At 42.7% G+C, this 22,745-nt stretch overlaps 1 protein-coding gene across 1 annotated transcript in view; it reads left to right on the top strand.

The window, feature by feature from the left end:
• Positions 1-913: 913 nt before the first annotated feature.
• LRRC3B (leucine rich repeat containing 3B) overlaps positions 914-22,745 on the top strand; it is an 89,070-nt gene continuing 67,238 nt past the window's right edge. Inside the window, exon 1 of the mRNA XM_003256779.4 lies at positions 914-1,343. The gene's annotated coding sequence lies outside the window, so the exon portion shown is untranslated. The remainder of the gene's footprint in view (positions 1,344-22,745) is intronic.

Genomic DNA, 22,745 nt, shown 5'->3' with positions numbered 1-22,745 from the left:
ACTGGGGTAGCGGAAAAAAGCTTTAGAAAAAAGGTGGTATTTGTAGAGTCTGGAGAGGCGGGTTCCTCTGCCCCAAACTGGTGTCTACTGCAGATATGGTAAATAATTAAAATCATGAAATAAGAACATCACTAAAACCAATAATTTGACTTACTCTTAAAACACACGCGCGCACGCGAGCGCGCTCGCACACACACACACTGGCGTGCGCGCGCTTTTTTAAGGGGCCTATAGACTCCATTTCGGCTGCACGTTAAAGTCATCCCAGGAAGGAGAAGGGAAAATTGAATTCCACCTTCTTCTGATTTAGAAAGCTAGATTGGTTGAGGATCGGGATCAGGGACCACAACTCAACCCCGAAACTTTGGGCTTCCAGAACTGCAGGGGAAACTGATTCTGAGATCTGACAATGGACCCTGGGGCGGGAGGGGGGTACCTTATTCATAATCCTCCCTCACAATAGCGGAGCACAGTACTCGGCACCCAGTAAAAACTCATTTATCGAATTGATTTTAAGCCTCCGCTTTTTCCCCAAGGAGGGCAATCAATCCATTGCACGTTTTGCTCCTTTCACCAGCTTAATTCAGCTCTGATCTCAGTAGTTAGAAAAACAGGAGAAAGAATGGGGCCATAGCCTGCTGCAAGTAGGGCTGTGTAAGGGGGTGCGAGGAAGGAAGGCGAGAGCAGCGGAGGGAGTTAATACTCCTACCTCAGCTAGTCTCCGGCAGCCAACGCTCAGCCCCCGCCCCCTCTCTCCAAACCGGACCCTGCAACCGCGAGGCGAGAGAGCAGCGCCGGCGAGGCGCTGGCTGGGCTCCGACTGTCACGTTAATTCCCTGCTGCTTTTCTAGTCCCCAGCCGCCTCGCCCCTCCTCCCTCATTCCCAGCCTGGGTTTGGAGGCGATTTCCCTCTATTGACTGAGCCGACTGCATCTGGGCAAGCGGCGCTTTGCATCTCTCCTGTCTTTGTCTGCTCTAACTGCAAGGCTACGGCGCCTGGAGCAGGGTCTGCAGCGGCCGCCGCAGCAACGCGAGCCAAGTCGTGCCCCGCACGGCCGCCCGGGGCCGCACCCTCGCTCGGTGGCGGCGCCCGAAGACGCCAGCCGCGCCACGCACTGCCTGCGTCCCGCGCCCCAGCCGCCGCGCACCAACGCCGCCGCCTTCGCCGGGAGCCAAGCCCGCCGGGCCGGCCGGGTCGCAGGTGGGCAGCTGGGCTTGCAGCTGGTTGGAGGTGGCGGCCGCTGCAGCCCTGGCAGCGCGCACACCCCTAAGCATACGCACCCAACGCCTCCTCCCTGAGCCACGAGGATGGAGCAGCCACCCCGGCCCGGGACTGGCGCAAGGTAAGGTGCAGCCGCCTGTTGCTTTTCGCAGAGCGCGGGATCATCCCTCTGCCCGGGTACCTAGGCCGTCCCTCCAAGGAACAAGTAGAGGAGAACTATTACCCTAGTTCTAAGCCATGCCTGTCTAAGCTCCCCTTATCCCTTTTGCGCAGACCCTGGGAGAGACCTCCTCCTGGAGAGAGAGACCCTCTTTGCTCCTGTTCAGCCGGCTGCTATACAATAGTCTGCAAACTTTTGTGACCCCCTTCCCTGCGCGGTGCTCACCCCGTGCTGTGCAAGTTGCAGGTTTAGTTCCTTCCCTTCCCCCAGCCCCTCTTGCCATATGCATCTGCCCATTTCTCTCTGTGTGTTCTTGCCAGTCGACTTTTCACTCCACGCAGCTCTGGCTCCTGAGGCGAGGGTTTGGGACCCAGCAGTGCTCATCCTGCCTCTAGGAGCTGGGTAGGGACAGAGAAGGTGAAATAAGAGAGGTGGGACGTGGAGGATGGCTGCGGCCACCCCTGAAGCTTCGTCCAGCGCGATGGGAGTCAGTCCATCCTTGCACACGCCACCCCCAACTCGGCAATGAAACCTTTGGAGTGGCTTGCGGCTGTGCGCCGTGGGAACTGCAAGTGCAGATATGGGTGGGTGAAGTAAGTGGCTCAGGGAGAGAAAGGCTGCTCGTGCGGTGGAGGAGGAAGCTGAGGGTCGGGTAGATCTGCCCACGGTTGAGGGAAATGAAAAGGTACTGCTAATGTGGGCTAGCGGCCAGCCCTGAGAGGCCATCTGACGAAGAGGAAAAGGGATTTGAGTCCGGAGGGCGCTGGCCTGGGTATGTAAATACAGATGGGGGAGGGGCTGGGTACCTGGGGGCGCGTGGAGACAAGGAATGGAGCCCCGGAATGCCGGGCCCTTGGGTACTTGGGAAGGCAGGCTGCTGAGTGCCTGGGATGGGGCGATCTCCCTCCCCAGAAGCAAAGAAATCTCCCCGCGAGAATCTGAATGCGTTGGCATCTTGAGTGGTGACTGAATGGTCAGATCGTGGACTAGGGATGCTTCTGCAAGCTCTAAGAGGACCATAGTCTGCTCTCTTCTCTGGCACCCGCTTGCTTCTACGCTCCTTCACCTCCGCAGCCAGGTCGGTAGACCCACGCCTACCTTCCCTGCCAGGCACTCAGGAGTCAAGGATGTTTCCACAGCCGCAGTGTAGGAAGGGGACTCCTGCCTCCCAGGGGGAGACGTGTGTGCGGGGTAGAGGGGAGTCCCCAGCGCGCGGCGAGTAAACAGGGGTCCAAAGTGGTTGGAGGAGAGAGCGCAGGAGCGGAGGCTGCGGTGGAAGCCACTTCCCCCCCCTCCACAAATCGCACCTGGGCGGAGCGAGGGAGTGGGGGGAGCCCTGTGCTGCGCCCGGGAGGCTGGGGAGCGCAGAGCTGGAGGGCGTGCAGGGAAACGCAGAGCCAGGAGGTGTGGGCCTCGGGTGAGGGGAGACCCAGCTCTTAGACCTGGGAGCCCAGACAGAGGTGGATCTGCCCACCTTGCAGCTTCCAGGTAGATCCTTCTTGTGGCTCCAGATGCTCTGGTGAATGCAGGAAGGGGAGGCTCTTTCTCCTTTGCACCCCAGCAATCTGGAATGCAAGACCGTTTGCGGGAGGGGGCTTAGTCAGCTGTTTCGAAGAGGCAGCCTCCCCTCCCTTTTATCCACCAAGCCCCCTATTTCCGGGTGGGGGCACAGTGACTGCCAAGGCCAGTAAGCACCTCACTTAACCCTTCTCTCCCTGAGGAGGTGCATGCTCCTCTCCCAGAGGTGCCTTTGGCTGAGAGTGGATCCCTGGTTCCTAGCAGCCCTGTAGGGAAATGTTTGGAGGTTGGGTGGGTTTGGAACCCTGTACAACCTTTAGGTCCTCCCTGTTCAGACCTTCCACGTGCAGGCTTTTCTTACTTTCTCCGCGGGTGCCCTACAGAGGACTCCTGCTGCCTTGTACCAGTTGGGAAAAAGCAAAATTCATAGCAGTTCCTTTTTCTGGGTCCCTCGCCTTGGCCACATCGGAGGAAACGTTGACTCGCCAGGACTCCCGGGAGAAATCCCGAGGTCAGTCCCTCCCATTCTGGGGCACCCCTGGAGCAGCTAGCTCCCTGCCTAGCGGTGGCAAACTCCAGAGCCCCAAGGAGCAGAACGGGGATTCCCTGCGCGCAGGCTCCTGGTGCAGCTCCTGAGCACAAAGGCCACACCCTCACAGGCCAGGCCTGGTGAGAGAGCCGGGCTTCTTCAGAAGTACCTGGATACCTGAGGTAGGATCCTAGACTTAAAACTCGCACTCCACGAGATTTAGCTCTGACCCTGCCAGGGCTCATTTCTTTCTGGGTGCTTATCTATCGCCTGAATTTGCGCTCTGGCCACTTCTTTTTGCATGTAGAAACAAGTTAGAACATGTAACTTGAGGAAAGACTCCAAATCTACACCAAGGTGTGTTTATTTCAGGTTGCTGAACTGTTCTGGGGAGACAAATAGTAATGTAACAATCAGCGCTAGCTAGCAGTTGTGGAGTTCTTACTATGTGCTTTGACTTTGTATGTGCTTGTGTTAGATTTAACCCTCACAACAACCCTGAAAAATGGGTAGAGTTATTTATCTCGTGTTACAGATGGAGAAACCCAGTATTGAAGAATTCAAGTTATTTGCTTATCGACATTCAGCCAGGAAATGGTGGGGCTGATTGGTCTGGTGAGCAGAGAACACTGAGTGTGTGCCATACTCCCAGCCCTATTTGGTGCTAAAAACCCTTTGTCTAGAAGGAAGCATGAGTGAGGCCCCTAACCCTTTATTCCAAACTGCAGCGGCATACTATAAGTGCCAGTCCTGGCCTGTGAGCCCCTGTGACTAGAGTATTAGGGAGACTGATGTTGCATATCGCCTGCCTCAAAGTTTGTTGGGGTACACCTTGGTATAGTGGAATACTAGTACTGGAAATCGATTTAGAGAACTGGCTACTGGTACTGGACTTCTCTTCTGAACCTTTCGTAGACATTCCCTTTTTAAATAGGAAGAGAAATGGAAGGAGGGATCCAAATATGAACAGAGATTTGCTCTGTAGTCAAAAACTAGAGGCAATTTTATGTAGCAATTGTATTCTGCAAATGAAAGCCTCTCTCTGAATTGAGTCACAGAATTAGTTAGAGCTAAGAGGGATCTCAGATATCATCCCACCCAATCCAGACTCAGGGAGGAGATTCAATGCTGAGCTCAAGGCCACTTGGTGCATTTGTAGCATAACTAATGCGAGAACCACTGCCTTTTGACCCTTGCTCAAATGTGGTACCATTATACATAAATAAATTATGCTCACTCCTGCTGTTTTTTAGCATCTTAAAATTAATTGGGAAAAGGCTTTTTATTTTTAAAAAGACTGTTTTGCTTATTTTCATATAAATGCTTCTCAATCAGCATAACCAGAAAAACTCTATATCATGTATAATGAATAAGCTACCACAAATGTGACTCTTTTTGCAAAAATAAAAAATTGCAGAATATTTATAAGCCTTCAACTCAACAAAAATTAACTGTGCAAACCTCTGGATGATTTGAAATAAGATTAAATGATTTCTAATTTCTTTCTTAATAAAGATTAAATGATTTTAGCAAAGTCTTCTGTTAGATTGAGTTGCTTCATCCTTCCATACTTCCAGGTATTTGTGAAAATAATAGGGAATTTTTCCTATCACAGGAAACATTCTTTTGAATACAATGGCATAAATTCTTGGATTTCTCCTGGATTTTTGACTTTTCGTTAAAGTTTATGCTGATGTAAAGCTGAGGCAAAACAATATATTTCTGTACTTGGGGCTCAGAAAGAGGAAAAATAGTTCTTTGTCACTTCCGATAATATTTGCCACTTCCTCACCTACCTAGCCCCTTCAACAAAGGGGACTTTCTCCAGTCACTTGAGGATTTCATGTACCTTTAAGCATTTTTGTGGGACAAAGTTCTAGTTTCCAAGAACACCTCATGTCTTTTCTCTGTAGCTGTAGTACCAGGATGTCCTCCCCTTGGAGACAAACCAACAAAAAGTAAGCCAGAGTAAACAGGGAGGAGGGATAGAAGAATCCTGTTTTTCAGGATCAGATCAGCGGGGCAAGAGTCATAGACAGATGGTGGAAACCTGGTGCCTTTTAGGTCACCTGGAATAGGATTTCCACCTCTAATGCTGTGGCACACTAGGACCTAGGCCATCCTATAGTGAGGACCTAGGCCATCCTATAGTGGAGGAAGAAAAGGAGAGTGAGGCAACAATATTGTCAGAGGAGGGATGGGGTGGAGGAAGATGGAGGTGAGGCTTGGCTGCTGAGGGACGCAAGTGTGACCATAATGCCCATAGAGAGCCAGTGTGCACTAAGAGCTGCTCCTCTTCTTCCTTTTTTTCCTAGCCTCGACCTCAGTCTGCCTTTCGTGTCAGGGCGACTGTTCTGAATCCCCAAGACCCCAGTTATCTCAAGGAGAAGCATTCATTTTCCAGGGAATTCATTAGAAATCAATTTTGTTTTTATGCAAGTAGGAAAAACTTGCACAGCTGCCCCACTCTTCAGGAAGAGCCATTCAAAACCAGATCATCCAGAAGGGTGACCTTCTGGAGGTGGGGCTTAGTTGAGTTGCAGCAGTGTTAAAGAAAAGAGACGTAACACTGAAGTTAAGTGTAACAATATGCAAAAGAAATGGTCTATGTCCTAGGAACCACAGTAAGGGGAATCCTTTGGAACCTGGCAGACATTCTGGTTTCCAATTCCTAGTTTATTCAGGGGAGCTGTATCCTCATCTTACTTATGTGGTCCAATCCCCTCTACTTATTTTACTGTGGCTCCTATGTGGTGCAATATCAAAAGTCCCACATGACACGTCTGCTGGGGAAATTCTTTGGGGTGTACCTTTATCTTAAATCATATAAATATGAGTTCATTGACATTTAGAATAATAATTACTATTAAGCAATATGCTCTAAGAAAAAGGGTATGGAAAAATAAAAACTTTTATTCAGAACATAATGAATAGATATGTTTATACAATACATAGTATGAGTTTAAAGTCTTGGGTAAGATATTTGAAAATAAAAAATAATCAAGATTCGGAATATCTGATCTTGACTATTTTTAATAGCAAGAGAAGCTAAATAATAAGGTTCTGTAGAAAGAATTTGAAGAAGATACTGAAAAAAAAAAAACAAAACCAAAAGCTCAAAGTAGGACCTGAGAAGCTTTACAAAACCTTATTGATTTTATTTAAAAAATATAGAATATTCTAATCTATATTTAGATTTTAATAATCCATAAGATTAATAAATTTTGTATTCATTTTATTATCTGCAGATTGTGACTTTGATGAACTGTATTTGATAAATGGTTTGGAGCCATGATAGAAGCTCTTGTACCTGAGGTGTTAGTATATATCTACATATACTTTATAAAAACTTAGTGAATTAATATATCTCAACATGATAATGACATATGAAATGGCCATTTCATATGAGAATGAAATCTGGAATCTTCTCAAAAGCTGATAGGCTTGAACATACTATTTCTCCACCACAGGTAGTAAGTTAATAGTAAGGGCCATTTAGTTCTTTCAAAATAGATAAATGAGTAAATACTAAAAAAAAAAAAAAAAATCCTCCCCAAATAAAAACAGATTTTATTCTTTAGGAGGATAAATGAACAGATTAGGAAAGGTTATGAAATTTACAGTTTCATTTTATCCTAAGCTCTCTAAGCTACCTTTTATGTTAATACTTGTCCAGTGCAAATGTCACTACATTTTCAGACAGTTTAAAAAATGCTTTAGGTACCTTTTATTAGAAATAAAATGGAAACAAATATTATTTAAAAATGTGAAGCTATTCTCAACCATGGAGTAATATTTGACAAAGTGGTAAGTATGTTTCCAAATACAGATTAGTTTCCTTTTATTCTCTTTTCCTCCTCCACCCCTCCCCCTCCCTCCCTGCCTCCTTCCTTCCTTCCCTCCCTCACTCCCTCCCACTCTTCCTTCCTTCCTTCCTTTCTTCCTTTCTTCCTTTCTTCCCTTCTTCCTTCCAATTTTAGGTCATTGATAGAAGAAGTATTCAGTAACTTAACTGGGAGAGACTGCTATAATATTTCAGGACAAATACGTCCTCTGGCGAGGGCAGTGCTGAAGGCGCAGTGCATAGTTCTCTAAAGCTAAAGCACAAAGGTCATGAGGTCTCATGGCTTTCCCCTGAGTCTTCTAACCTGAGCTCTGATTTGGAGAAATAATCATTGTATAGGCCTGCGACAGAGGGCTCCCCCTGTTAGCAGTGACTAAGCAGTATGCTTTCCTATGCTGCACTGGGAATTTATGCACTGAGAAGAGTCCTGGTCCAGGCTGCTGATCTTCTCTAGATGTCTGGCCATCAGGGATTATTAAGTGGAATACTTTTCACCCTTTCCACAATTATATTTAAGCTTAGGGTTTCAATGCTTTTATTTTCCTGCTACTATGTGTTGTGCGGTCGTTTACTGGGGTGGCTAGTTTGTTATTTTAACTGTGGCTCAGAAACAGTGTCTGTTAGTAAACTGAAAATGATTCCCAAAGGGAAGATGTACTGTGGACTGTTGATACCCAATGTTTCTGCTACAAAACCTATGAAAGGGGTATGGTGTGTGGCCAGCCAAGTCAGGAGGGCCAAGAAAGAGGCAGCACACAACAGCAGAGAAAGGTGGGAAAGGTGGGGGCAGGAGAGAAAGAGGAGTAAGAGAAGCATGGCCAAAAAAAAAAAAAAATCTATCCAAAGGAAGAGAACCCAATACTTAGCACAGTAAGACTAAGAGATATCTGATGGTAAACCTAAACCAAAGGATAAGGGGGGGAAAAACCCATAAGAATAAGAGAAGACAAAAAAAAAAAGAGAATGGGAGTAATAAAGACTGAAAGAAGAGGCTTATAAGGAAGAGGAATGTACTAAATAATACCTCATAGCATAGATCAATTCAATGGCAGCCTAGCTCCCCAGCCAGAGGGCAAGGTCTCTTTCTCACATATCAGAGTGCCACATTAATGTGGCTTTATCAATTTCCAGGCCAAGGTCTTCTACTCTGATTTACTCCATGGTGCCCTTTGACAGTCTGACAAAGCCTACGGGCTCTGGAATGGTGTTTAAATGCATAAAATATAATAAGATTATAGCACAAACCAATTTTATTGAAATATCTGTTTATCGACTTACAAAAGAAACCACTGTTACTAATATATGTGCTTCTTACATAATACCTCTATAACAAGATCTTGTAGTGGGACTAGTGGCTACTATTGTTTCAAAGTAGGAATGGGCATAAATGCTACTATGAGATAACTGTGGCAGCTGTATTGTGATATGAAAATATTTATATTGGTGACATAATCACTAGTACTGCTACTATTGAGGTTTATGGCCTGTGTTCAAAAGGGAATGAGATAGTATATTGCCATTTAAGCTTCACAAACAAAGTTGTGACTTTTTTTTCCGTGCAAGTTCATGGATGCCTTGAATTCTATTGGTAGATGCCTTGGAGGTCTCTGACCCCAAGAACTCCAGACAATGGTAACCATATAATTTATCATTTCCCACTGGGACGCTTTGGAGAATGAAAGGGCTCTTAGTTGTTTTTCCAAGACAGTAGGTATAAATTGGGACAGGCCCAGGCAAATGGTAATACAGCTGCTTTAGCTCTCTGGGATCTTCTAGCTGTGTTAGCACTTTGAGATCTTCCTCCCCAGACCAGTTTTCACTTCTCTGGCTCAGGGAATTGCCTTTTTCTGCTCTGTTCTTAGGGATCAAGACTGTGGATACTGGTATTGGAAAGTAGAGAAGACCTTCAGCTGGAAAAGGATCCTTTATCAGGGCCACAACCAAGATATGGGATGCCTTTGTGAGAAATGAAAAATGGGCTTCCCTGGAGCAGCAATAGCCTCCTGGATCCTGGCCCGATGAACACTGGCTTGTGTTTTAGCTCCCAATGGCCCCCTTGGCTAGGTTCACTGTAGCCTTGACCAATATCACCTGAAATGAGGGTGAATTATCGGACTACATTGCATTTCAGCCAAAAGTTTCAACTTCCCCTCCAACAATTTCTCTTAAGTAGACTTGCCAAAATAGTTTTTAAAGATTCACTTTGTTTCCCTTGCCACTTCCCAGTTATCAGGAAATGGCTTTGGCACAGGCAGGTAGATGGAGAACCATGGGAAAAGGTCAGGATCTGAAGAATTTTTAAAGTAGATAATAAGGCCCTGAGTGATAGAGAGGGAACTGTGGTCGTGGAGTGTTTCCTAAACAGATGGCTCATGTCCAGTGTTGGGAGAAGATAACAGAATGTCCCTGCTCCTGGAAATTAGCATGTTTTTGTTTGTTCTATTTGATGAAATAGAACCTGCTTAGTAGAAGAAAAAAACTCTTCTAAGAAAGCCTTTGACCTTGCAGGGGTGACAACATCTCAGAAAATGCCCTCTTTTTGTGCATGTAGACTATTTGGGAACCAGGCAACCTAGTTCTAGTTCCAGCTTTGACTCTAACCATCTCTGTGGCACTGGGCTGGTTACATCAAATGTTCTGGGCTCTACTTCCCCAGTAAGAGGGAAATTAGAAATTAAATGGTTTCCAAAGTCCCTTTCAGTTATATGGGTTTATAATGTCAAGGATGTGTCTGACATTGTTTTATGTTTACTCCATATGATGTCTTCTCTGTTTAAGTTGACTCAGACTCATTTCTTTGCTTAGGCCTTCCAACCCTTACATGTTACAGATCCAACAATGATAGATGGACACTCTACAGTCCTGAGGGTCTGTTACATCTGGAGCACTTCTGGGAGCCTACAATAAAAGGATGAGGGGGAGTGACACAAAAAGGGCAATAGCTGACTGGTAAAGGGACAAGGTACAAAGGGGTGAAGCAATTAATAACTTTTCTTGTAGCAATAATTGCTGTGCGGGCAAGATGTTGCAAGATGAAGAAGGTTCCTAAGATTTTTGACTATGTGCCCATCTTGTGTCCAACTCTTTATAACCATGTGCTCATATTACTCTCTCTTAAAAACCTTTAAATTACTCCTGCTTGCATATAAGAGGATTACATCCTTAGTATGGCTTAATACGTCCTTGTTTAGCAATGGGCAGGTCTATGCAAACCTATCTCAAAGTTCAAGGAAGCTGAGAGGCTGAAGAAAGAGGCTGACAAATCTAGTTTATCAGAAAGAAACCTATAATTGGGACTTATGAACAGAAGCCATGTCTGTATCTCGGGCGATGGCGAGACAAGATGGTGGATCCCTGAGCCATTACCTCCTAGACCCAGGGTTTATATATTGTTGGAAAGGGGTGATTCAGAAAGGATTTGTAGAACTATTGAAGTAGGGTAACATCAAGTTTGTTTGACCTAAGGGCAGGATTTATAGTAAGTAAGTACCTGTTCTTACACAAGGAACATTAGATAAGTGGGAAATCTTTGAGGCCTTCCAGGAACTGAAGTTAATCAGAAGTCAACATGGTGGATTCGCATCCAAGATGGAGTTGCTTTGGCCTCCACAGTCCTTTGTCACCTGGCTGTTACCTGTCACTTTACCTGCCATTTTCGTTGGTATACCCTGTGCCCTGGTGTGTTCGAACTGGCCTGTACTGACAATTGTCCACATTTTTTCTCTCCAACTCTGTGATCAGATACCATGTTGGCATCATGAAATCAGCCATGGTAGGAGGATTTACACCACTATTTATACTACAAAGCAAGCATTTTCCCCTAGAAAGCTGGATGTAGAGTTTACAAGCACATACCACTGCCCCTGCCCCACCAAAAGACTTGATGTTCCTGCAACAGAAAGTGCTCTTTCACATCTGCCTCCACTGCCATTCCCTATTGCTGAAAGTTTATCTGTCCTCCCCTCTCTTCTTCCTTTCTCTTCTTCTCTCTCTCCTTTTCTTCCATCTAATTATTCGTCCACACACCCATCCACCCATTCATCCAAAGGTAGCCCGACTAAGTTCTAATTAATCGGCCATTTAATAGCTGAGTGAGTGACTGTGGGAAATTTTTCTAACCTTTAGTATGCCTCAGTTTTCTCTGTGTGAAATGGGTATAATAATAGGTAGTTTGAGGCTTAAATGAATTAACATGAACAAGGTGCTTTTTAACAGTATCTGGCACATGAGAAGTACTACTTAAGTCATTATTATTAGTATTGAACAAAATATTATTGATTGCTTACTGTGTATACAGCACTGAATATGCACATATGAAAACAGGTTTGTAAAATAAGCATAAGAAAATGTTCAAGAACCCTGAACAAAGCCTGGTTATTCCAGGGGTATCAGAATTGACTTCATGGTCAATTTTTCATGGAACCAGGGACATTTGAACCAAATCCTGGAAGATGATTACATATACCGTAAGACAGATGGGGATATCCCAGGAGGAGGGAAAGCACAGCCACAGGAAAAGGGAACAGAATAATGACTTGTTAGGGTTTTGTGTAGCTGAGCATGAGGTCACAGACAGAGGAGATCTTTGATCAGCTCTGGGTTTTGGCAAGATCTTCCAGGGAGTGAACTGCAGTTTCCTTTTAGTCCTTTTTTTTTTTAAAAAAAAAAATTTCCTGTTGCCTGCACCAATATAGGGAACTTTGGGTTTTCCAAAAAGTGTCAGAAATCCATATTTTTATGTGTAAGCTCCTAATGTTTGGTAGAACTAATTCAATTAAAACATGGTAGAACTAATTAAATTAAAAACAAAATAAAACAAAACAAAATAAAACACATATGCAGGCTATATTCAGCTTTCCACAGAAAAGTGGAGCCCTGGGTTTCCAAGCTTGGTTAAAGATGAGAAGCTCTGCAGTTGAAACTTCCGATTTTGAATATGATTCTGCCATTAGCTGTGTGACCACAGGTGAGAGTTTCTTAAGCTCTCTGAACCTTGGTTTTCTGCCAGATGGCTGTATTTCTTGTCTTTCATACCTTGCTGTGAGGAGCTTTTTGGATGATGGGGATAAAAGCAAAGAATCAGACAAGTGTTAGAATTCTTCCTGGGTCCTAGCATGCTGTGGCAGAGCCATACACTCAGTACAGCCCTAAGCATGGTTTAAGTCACCCAAAGATACCTGAATGTCCTCACCTGCCTTGTTAATTTTAACAATAGATGGGGGAAGAAAAACGTAGGTGTAGTTTTCCCCTTTATTCTGTTAAAAACATCATAAGGAGCTTGACATTCCATTTTGAAAGTCTGTGTGTCAAAGATCCAGCTAAGAGTTATTTATTGATTCTGCATGGATTCAGAGTGACAGGGAAAAGGTTCAATTCACCTCGACATGGTGTGTGTTGGCTGTTTCCTTGAGATGGGGGGAGGATTCTCTGAAAAGGAATCTGCTGCACTACTTGTTAGTGGGGGTTATGTCAAAATCTGCACTTGCATTTGTGTAATTTCCCGTCTTTTGATCCCTTTCCATTCCAGGTTGGCTTTGATCATAAAGGCTTTTAAGGAAATGATCAAACCCTATAAATGTCAAATTATTTCTGGTTGAGGGGCTGAGCTTGGGGGATGTTGGCTTTGACACTGCTGAGAGTTGGATATGTACCCAGCTTGCTTCATTGGGCCTGGTTAAACGCTCTCTGTAATTGCAGCTTTGCAAAAACTCCAGGCTATTATAATACGTTGAATGTTGGTGTTGTCTGATCTGTGTTATCTTTATTTGTTTTGTTTTATTGCCTGATTGAACATGATCATGAGAAGCTTCAAAGATACAGGCAGACCTTGAAATAAGGATACCTGACTTACAGAAGCACATTCATTATGAGTTTTGGCTCCACTGCAGAAATTTTACTACCTCTGCTTCTGGAACTGACCTGAGCCTCAGAGTCTGTTTTAGTCTCCTCTGAGCCTCAAGCCACCTGGACCTCAGGACTGCAGTGTCTGATGCCTCTATAGCTCTCATTTCCTGCCAGTTTCTGGAGCCCTGTCCCCCAAGGCACTGCAGGAGTCCCAGAGGAGCCAAGGTTCCTCTCTTCTGAGGTGGATTTGAGACACCTTGGTCTACTGAACTAATATTATAGATGAAATACCACATCTGCTATTAAGGAGGTATCCAAGTCTTAACCCCCAATGTGATGGTATTTGGAGATAGGGCCTTTGGGAAGTAATTAGATCTAGATGAAGTCATGAAGGTGGGGTCCTCAGCATGAGATTAGTGTTCTTACAAGAAAAGACAACAGAAAGCATGCTTCCTCTCTCTCTCTCCGCCTGCACACACCAAGGAAAGGCCATGTGAGGACACAGTGAGAAGGCAGCTGTCTGCAACCCAAGGAAAGAGCCTACACCAGGCATCAACCCTGCTAGTGTCTTCTCCAGAACTGTGAGAAACGAATTCCTGTTGTTTAAGCCACCCAGTCTATGGCAATTTGTTATGGCAGCCCTAGCTAAGACAAGAAATTAATGTAGGTTAGCCTGGGCATCTAGTCACCTTGTAAGCATCTCTTGGGATAAAAATGGACCTCACTTTTGCATCTGTGTATACCACCAGCCTGGCACATAATTGGCACTCAGTAACTGTCTGTTGAATCAATGAACACTAATGATTTAAGTGAAAAATATCCAATTTATAAATAAACATTTAGTGAACAATTTATTCTAGTGTTGGGGACTTCCTGCAATCATGGAATAATGGTTTGAGATTAAGAAAAAAATAAATTATTTTAGGATGCACGCACACACACACACACCCAAATGTTAGCAGCCTCTACTTTTTTTACCAGCTCACCCCACGGTGACATAATGATAGGAAAATAAATACAGTCAGCATGCTTTCTTATTTACCCAGCATGCAAGCAAGTGACTGTTTCTAAGCATTTGCAATTTCATCAAGATCTCTTAGAACCATTCTCTATAAAGAGATGCTGAGTTGAGCTGCTGATCTGCCAAAACCTAATTGAGTTTAGTAAAATAAAGAAGTCCTTTAAAAAAAAAAGAGAGAGAGAATTACAGGAAGGGAATTCTAAGGTCCCTTTTAATTTGAAATCCCCAGTGGGCAGGTTGCCATAGAAGGATGTGATTTCTTTTACAAAATGGTGACTTTACGATGCTTTCCTGTTGCTCTTAGAAATTCCTTAGACACTATGAGGAGTATACTCCATGGCTTTTGCCATTTGAGAATGGAGAAGTAATTTCCTCAAGATGCTATGCATCTTTATTCATATCTGGATGCAGATGAGTTCAGAATGTGTGGGTGTGGGATTTGAAGAGTCTGAAGTGCTTAGGTAACAGTTGGCATGCCAGTTGTGTAATGAAGAATATGTATTGACAATATTAAATTGTGGGCTAAATCTCATTTTTTAGTGTTAAAAAAAAACAACACAATTTCTAAAAGCTACAGTGTTGTTTTTATGCCAGGGGTGTTTCTAAATGTTGGGACAACAGTGCTGAAAAATATGGGCCTCCAATATGCATCACTTTCTTCTGCCCAACCTGGGTTTAGTGTGAAAAGCCCATATAGCTTTCTTTTTAACTGGAGAGTGCTATAGTCTTTCTTTCCCTCCCTCCCTTCCTCTTTCTTTCTTTCTTTCTTTCTTTCCTTTCTTTCTTTTTCTTTCTTTTTTTCTTTCTCTCTCTCTTTCTTTTCTTTTCTTTCTTTCTTTCTTTCTTTCTTTCTTTCTTTCTTTCTTTCTTTCTTTCTTTCTTTCTTTTCCTTCCTTCCTTCCTTCCTTCCTTCCTTCCTTCCTTCCTTCCTTCCTTCCTTCCTTCCTTCTCTCTCTTTCTTTCTTTCTTTCTTTTGAGACAGAGTCTAACTGTCACCCAGGCTGGAGTGCAATGGCGTGATCTCGGCTCACTGCAATCTCCGCCTTTCAAGTTCAAGCAATCCTCCTGCCTTAGCCTCCCGAATAGCTGTGATTACAGGCGCTCACCACCATGCCCAGCTAATTTTTGTATTTTTAGTAGAGACAGGGTTTCACTGTGTTGGCCAGGATGTGTTTCTAAATGTACATTCATGTTATATTCAACTGAGTGAGGGAAATGGCGTCAGTAACAACAGGTAAGAATAATTCACTTTTCATATTGAAGAACCAACTGGTTTCTAGAAAAATTAGTGGTCATTTATGGAGTTACCATGAAGTTGTTGTTTGCTTCTCAACCTCCACCACCTCAAATTCACCGTCAACTTTTAGGGCTTTCTCAGGTGAAATTATGTGCCATTACTAGTTTTATAAAGTCATGTTCTTTTCTCTACCTTACCTTTCCTTCATGTGGATGGCAATGAAGAGGTCTTCTTTCCACTGAGTTGTAAATTGACTGGGAAGTCTAGGCACACTGTGTCCGGGGCTAGGAAACATTTGTGGATTCTGTGGATAGCAGGCATCTCTAGTAATACGTGGATATTCAGGGTCCTAGATTAGTCATGGGATGCCTAGAGCAGGAGATTTAGACATTTTTCCTAGTATAGATCCCTGGGCAGTCTGGTGAAACCTATGTACCCTTTTTCAGAATGATATTTTTAAATTTAAAAAAGTACATAGGATTATCAAGAGCAAGACGATAACACAAAGTACACTGAATCTCACAGAATTTACAACATTATGGATGACTAATATCATCACCCAATGTGTCATCAATAATAATCTTAAAATTACTTTGAATAACACATTTCAACATTGTGTTTAACCATCAGATGTGTTTGAACTTGCCTGGTCTAGACTTGTGGCCTACAAGTATATCATATTTCAAACAACAATAGTAAGTTATGAAGAATCAAAAATTCTCATTTGAACTTTACAATTTTGCAAAATTGTAACAACTAATTTAAATGGCTGACTTCTTTCCATTGGTGAAGAACAAACAAGTATGAATAAGGAATTCCAAAAAGCATTGTAGATGTCTAAATATCTAGGGTGGGATAATGCATCTTCCGCCTTTCAGGGCTGAACAACTGCCAAGTGAAGAATTGACCAATACTTGTTTCTATATATTATGAGGTGCTATGATCAGGAGAAATTAACTATCATGACTTTAATGTCATGATATAAAAAAAATTTCAGGATTGTCATATGAAAAAAAAAGTTGTGACTTTTATTGGTATTATCACAGGTACTATAAAGGTAGTGTAGTCTGTTGCTTGCCTTTTAAATGGAAGGAAATGCCAAATTTCAATTAAGGGTCAATGGGAAAAAAAAATCAGAAAAGATCCTACACAGTTGTGGATCCCTTGCATTCTAGCCACGGCCTCATTATGGACCTGTTGGACCCCCAAGTTAAAAACCTCTATCTCAAAGTGTGAATCAATACCTGATGATTTGGAAAATAACAACTAAAGCAGTTCTCAGAAAAATAAGACCTGCAGATGGGATTATAAAAAGAATGTCATTTACTGTTTGCTAACTTATTTAACAAACGTGCCATAGTTAAACCTAAAGTTTGCAATTGACTTCATAATTGGTCCCTTTGGAGAGAGATGCTGTTGCCTTTATTCAAAATGGTGTTGGGTCTTCTCTGAGAACCAGTGGTATAATGCTTTGAATATTGTCATCAATGTTCATTCTTAGACTGTTTTAGGGTAGGTCTGGTGTTTTGAAATAAGCCAAAGTCAATTGAAGTAGGGCTGCTGAATGAAGAAGGTAATCAAGGGGTGTGAACACCAGATTGGGACTTGAAAGTCCTAAGGGTTTTTTTGGAAGGGGCTCATCAGCTACCCTGAAGTTTGCTTTGTAGCAGGTGGAGACAAGGTAGGGATGAGATTCAGAAAGGATTGCATTTCCAAAATGATAGCATCCTTGGAGTCAGCTTATAATCCCCTGCAGTGACTACCTTATAGAGGAACACTCTTTTCCCTCATTAAATAGTCCCATTCTATATAGTCTTGAATAGAGCTGCACTGTTCAATACAAATATAATGTTAGCCACTTGTGTAATTTAAAATTTTTTTCAGTAGCTACATTAAACATGTAAAAAGAAAAAGGTATAGTTAATTTCAGTAATATACTTAACCCAGTATATTCAAAATTATAATTTTGACTTGTAAGCAAATAAAATGTATTGAATTTTACACACTAAGTCTTTGAGATCTGGTGTTATATTTTATACTTACACCATGTTGCACTTTGGACACTAAATTTTCATCAGAAATACTTGACCTATATTTAGATTTTATAAAATTTACAGTTGGGAAAAAAACAGGTTCATATGTCTAAGTTGTTTCAAACATACTTAAACATTTTCCAATGACTGAATTGGATATTAGTCTTTAAATTTAAATTAATCACAGTTAAATAAACTTAAATATTTAGTTCCTCAGTCACACTAGCTACATTTCAAGTGCTCAGTATCTACATGTGGCCAGTGATTACTGCATGGACAGGACAGGTATAAACTATATGAAGAAACAATTGGAGAGGAATTCTTAGGCACTGTGTGGGCTTTAAACTCACTGGAAATGTTAGAGTCCTGCTTGTCTTTCCAGTTTTTAGTTGTCTTTTCTATGAATCACTTTGTTTAGTCTTTTTGTTAATCTAATATTTTTCCAAAAATCTCCCCACCTTCTCTTTATAATCCTTTTGTGTGACCCCTCCCAAAGGCCTTTCCTTATGAGTATTTATTATTTATATCCAGAAACACCACATGGTCTCTGCTTCATAGACAGAAGGTTCAAGGGTGAGTTAGGTGACTAGATGAAGACAGGAAGTTAATGTCTCTACACCAAGTCAGGATGGATAAACAGCTAAACCACAGGAGTAAATGTTCCTTGCTCCAAGCCCCACAAGGCAGCCATCACTTTTGAAGCACCTCTGCTTCTGATTATGAAGATTTGGTGTGGGATCTAGGAAACTGCATTTTTGTTAAATTTCTCTTACACCCCCTACTCTCCCCACTAAGTGATTCAAAGAGCCTAATTTAAGAATTGTTACCCTAAACCCCTATCCTCCCACTATATTCTTTCTACGAGTGGTCCTCAAACTGTGTTCTTCTCTCTTCCTGAGATCAACCTGTGTCTTGTTAAATTGAAGAATTCTAGGCTCTCCCCAAGTCTGCAAATCAGAATATATGAAAGCATGGCACTAGGAATCTACTTTAAAACAAAACAAAACAAAACATACCCCCAAAACTCCCTAAGTAATTGTTATGCATTATAAACTAAAAAAAAAACCCCCAAAAACCAAAAATAAACAAGCAAACAAAAACACTGCTTTATGCAGACCCCAGCTTAGAAAAAAAAGAATTTGCTAATCCCAGCCTTTCTCATTCATCCTCTTTTCCAGTAACTGACATTTAAAAATCCATGTCATATTTATTCTGCCTCCCCTCTGTCAAGGTTATTTTTAAAATATGGGACTGGGATACAAAGGTATAGATCATGAGATCCTGTTTCTGATCTCAGAGAGCTTGCAGATGTAGGAGGGAGAGAGGAGACCTGTGGAAAACTGTATTTATAAAGCACTATAAGTGGAGTACTGCATGGCATGCTGGGTGTAGGAAGGACATGGAGAGCACAAAAGTCATATCCATTGGACTATGAGCTGGTGAAATGGCTTAAAAAGGACTTTGGGAATCCTGAGTTGATCCAGGAAAGATCAAACTGGTGTTCTCCCAGACAGCTAGAGGCAGGGAAGGACACCTGGAGACTTCATATAAATTGAGGTGTGAACAGGGAAGCAGAGTCCTTATGAATGACATAGAATAATACATTTATTACTAGAATAAACAGACCTTCTACAGTTGTGGGAGATGCTTGGAATGCAAAGGTCTGGCAGGGCACAAAAAGTCACTTAGTGGGGACCATGAAGGAAGCTGGTGAAGAAATCTATGGCAGGTATTGCCTCTACTGCTAGTGGTGGGACTGAAGTTGCTCTAGGTCAGCAGGGCTCAGAGAAGAAGAAATCGGGACTGGTGTGAGGAGAAGCAAGGGCAAACTAGAACCTATGAGGATAAACTAGGACCTGTGCCCCAGTAGCATAGGTGGCCTAAGGAGGAAGCAGGCACCCTTTGCCCTGGAGCTGCACACCCAGACTGGGAAACTGGGGGTGGAGACCCAGGGGGATGTGAAAGAGCTGTGGGCCCACCTGTGCTCTCCCCAACACTGCCAGCCAGGAGATTAGCAGCAATGTGTGTTAGCTGACATGGTGCCTTCCAAGTGTGATTCTGCACAGCATGTCTGCCTTCCAGATCTCAGGATGATTTTTTCATGGCCAACCTCGACTGGATTCCCACAGGAAAGGGAAATCTTGGAAACATGGTCCCATGTAGCTAAGTCAACACAATAGAAAACCACTGCAGTTGGCTTAGGAAACCTGAGCTGGAAGTGGCAGGCTGGAACGTGGGCCTGTTGGGGCAGGAGACTGGGGTGGTATGACAGGGTGTTAGCCTATGTACAGCGGTAAAGCAGCAATGATGACCTTGAGGAGTTTTATCCTCTGTGTATCAATGGATTAAAATGGAGGAGTAACTTGATAAAATAGATTTTCTTTAAAAAAATTAATAAATTTTTAAAAATCAAATTTTTAAAGAAATCAAAAGATTTTAAATGTCAGAGTAGTTCTCAAACTTTTTGGTATCAGAATCCTTTTAGACACTCAGCAATTACAGAGGATCTTAAAGAGGTCTTGTTCATGTGGGTTATATTTATCCATATTCACCATCTTAAAAATTAAAACTGATAAAATTTTAAAATGTTTACTAATTAATTGAAAAAGGTAAGCCTATCATATGTTAACATGAAAACACATTTTTATGAAAAAAAATTATGTTTTTCAAAACAAAAAGTATTTCCTGAGAAGAGTGGTATTATTGTATAGTTCTGCACGTCTCCTTCATGTCTCGCTTAAAACAGTCGAATTCTCATATCTGCTTCTACATTCACTCTGTTGTGATATTCCATGTCAGGAGCCTTCAGAAAACTCCACCGTCTGTTTGTGAGAGAAAGAGTGAAAAAGGCAAATCACATACTAATCACATGGTACAAATAGTCTTATCTTCAGGAATCCCCTGCAAGGATCTTAGGGACTTCCTGGAGTCCCTGGACCAAACTTTGAGAGCCACTGGTGTGGTGGTGAAGATGGCTCTACCAGCAAGTGGGGATACCAGCAGACCTTGTAATAGCTTAGGGGAGAAAGATGAAGGCCTGCACCAAGGTGTATCTTCAGGAAAGTAGAAGAGGATGAATGGGAGAGAAGCTAAGGAGACATAAGCCATAGAACTTCATAACCCATAGGATGTGGGGATGGAGGAGAGAGCAGAGTCTCTGAGAATGACTTGGCCAAATGAATAGCTGGATGTCAGCAAGCTGCTGCAACAGGTATAGGGTGTTCTTCAGCCACCCCGACCCCACACAGGCCTGTTTCTCTACAGGTTTTGACCCGGTGAAAAGGAAGCAGGAGGTCCAGCCCTAGGTCAATGACTGGACTTTAAGAATATCACTACACATCAGCAGGAATTAAATGTGCAGAGTTGCCTGGGCATGGTGGCTCATGCCTGTAATCCCAGCACTTTGGGAGGCCGAGGTAGGCAGATCACGAGGTCAGGAGATCGAGGCCATCCTGGCTAACACGGTGAAAGCCTGTCTCTACTAAAAATACAAAAATTAGCTGGGTGTGGTGGTGTGTTCCTGTAATCCCAGCTATTTGGGAGGCTGAGGCAGGAGAATCACTTGAACCCAGGAGGCAGAGGTTGTAGAGAGCCGAGATCACACCACTAAAAAGGAAGGCAGAATTACCAGAAGCATTCAAGTGTGGGCTGGTTTAGTCTGCTATGTTCACATATGCAGCGACACAGGGAAAAATAATTGGTTGGTGAGTGACAAAGACAATAAGGGATGAAGTCTGTGGAATGTCCTTCTCCTTGGGGCTGGACACATTCATGGTTGTAAGAGCACTTGGGAGGGACTCAGGAATCCAGAATGGTGATATGGTTTTGTATACACACACATATATGTGTGTGTGTGTGTGTGTGTATACATGTATATGTATGTATATATGTGGTTGTATGAAAACACATATATAAAACCATATACACTAGACACATACATGTATGTACACATATATATGTGTCTGTGTTTATATGTGTGTGATATACCTGTATAGCTGGTTTTATATATAAATGGCTATGTCAGCCCAGGACTCAGCATGGAGTGGTGGAATGAGCTGGCTTGGGCATTTAGAGTCAGCTCCCAGTTTGCCACCCACCCACTCACTAGCTGTGTGATCTTGGACAACTCACAAGGGTCTCTGGGCCTCAGTCTCATTGTCTGGGATATACAGCAGGTGTGTAGTGTCAGGAATTCTGTGATATGATGTACCTTTTTTTACAGGCCACAAAGAGTGATCTTCTGGAGGACACAGGGATTCCATCACTGTCAGAGTTTGGCTGAGTAGCATTTTCCTGAGCCCCTTTTCAATCTTGTCTGTTGAATGATTTGGAAATGAATGAGGACACAGTGAGTCTGATGTCAGGGGACTATATATAGCAGCTGCAAGTCTCAAGAGTTGCAAGTCTTGTCATTTGTTTGGATATGGTCCCCAGTTTGGCTGGGCAACCTTGGCATTTTCTTGTTTTCTTAGTTCTTGAGAAGCCTTTTCTTACCAGCTAATTCTGCATAGACACACACTCATGCACAAGTATGCACACACATATACGCACAAAGAGCAGTTTGACCATGCTCTGCTCAGCATTTCCAAGTATACTACTGCAGTGTGAAAGGTGGTTTAGATGTGTACAAATTACTTTTGGTATTTACATACGCTTTGATAAGTATTAGAAAAATAAAACAAGCATAACAAAGCCATTTATGCAGATATTATTTCTTAGGATGAAGAATCATTTAAAAAAGTTGACTTCAAGAAGATTATGTAAGTATGAACACGGGTAGAGCTTAGATATAGCAGAAATCTTGAAGGTAGTATTTGAATGACTAATATGTGGGAAGCACTAACTTAATTGTGTTGATGAGGCTTTTGTTCTAACAAATTCAGAAGAGGTGACTGCCTTACCAGGTAATACCCAGTATCTATGTCAGAAGTGTTTTTATTCATTCATTTGGTAACTCAGCCTAAAAATTTCTTTGAGAATCTGAGTTATTTCACGTCTACTTAATATTGGTCATATCTGGTACCTAGAATGTTAGACTTTAACCTGGATACAATTAGGGGGAACAATCAGACACATTTAAATGAGGAAAAAATTATGCAAACAGCTGACCCTGGAATCTACGAAAATGTCAGTGTCATAAAGGACAGGGTAGAAAAACCATGCTGGAGAACATTTCTAAATTAAAGTAAAATAAAGAGATATGACAATGAAATATAATGTGTGGTTCCTAATGGAACCCTGGCTTAAAAATAAAAAGTTATTAAGGGCATTTTGGGACACTTAAGGAAATTTGAAAACCCACTGCTTATTAGAAAATAGTCTAGGTATCAATTTTGG

This window comes from Nomascus leucogenys, chromosome 4, assembly GCF_006542625.1.
Source record: "Nomascus leucogenys isolate Asia chromosome 4, Asia_NLE_v1, whole genome shotgun sequence".
Lineage (NCBI taxonomy): Eukaryota > Metazoa > Chordata > Mammalia > Primates > Hylobatidae > Nomascus > Nomascus leucogenys.
This window is presented reverse-complemented; position numbering and strand designations above follow the sequence as displayed.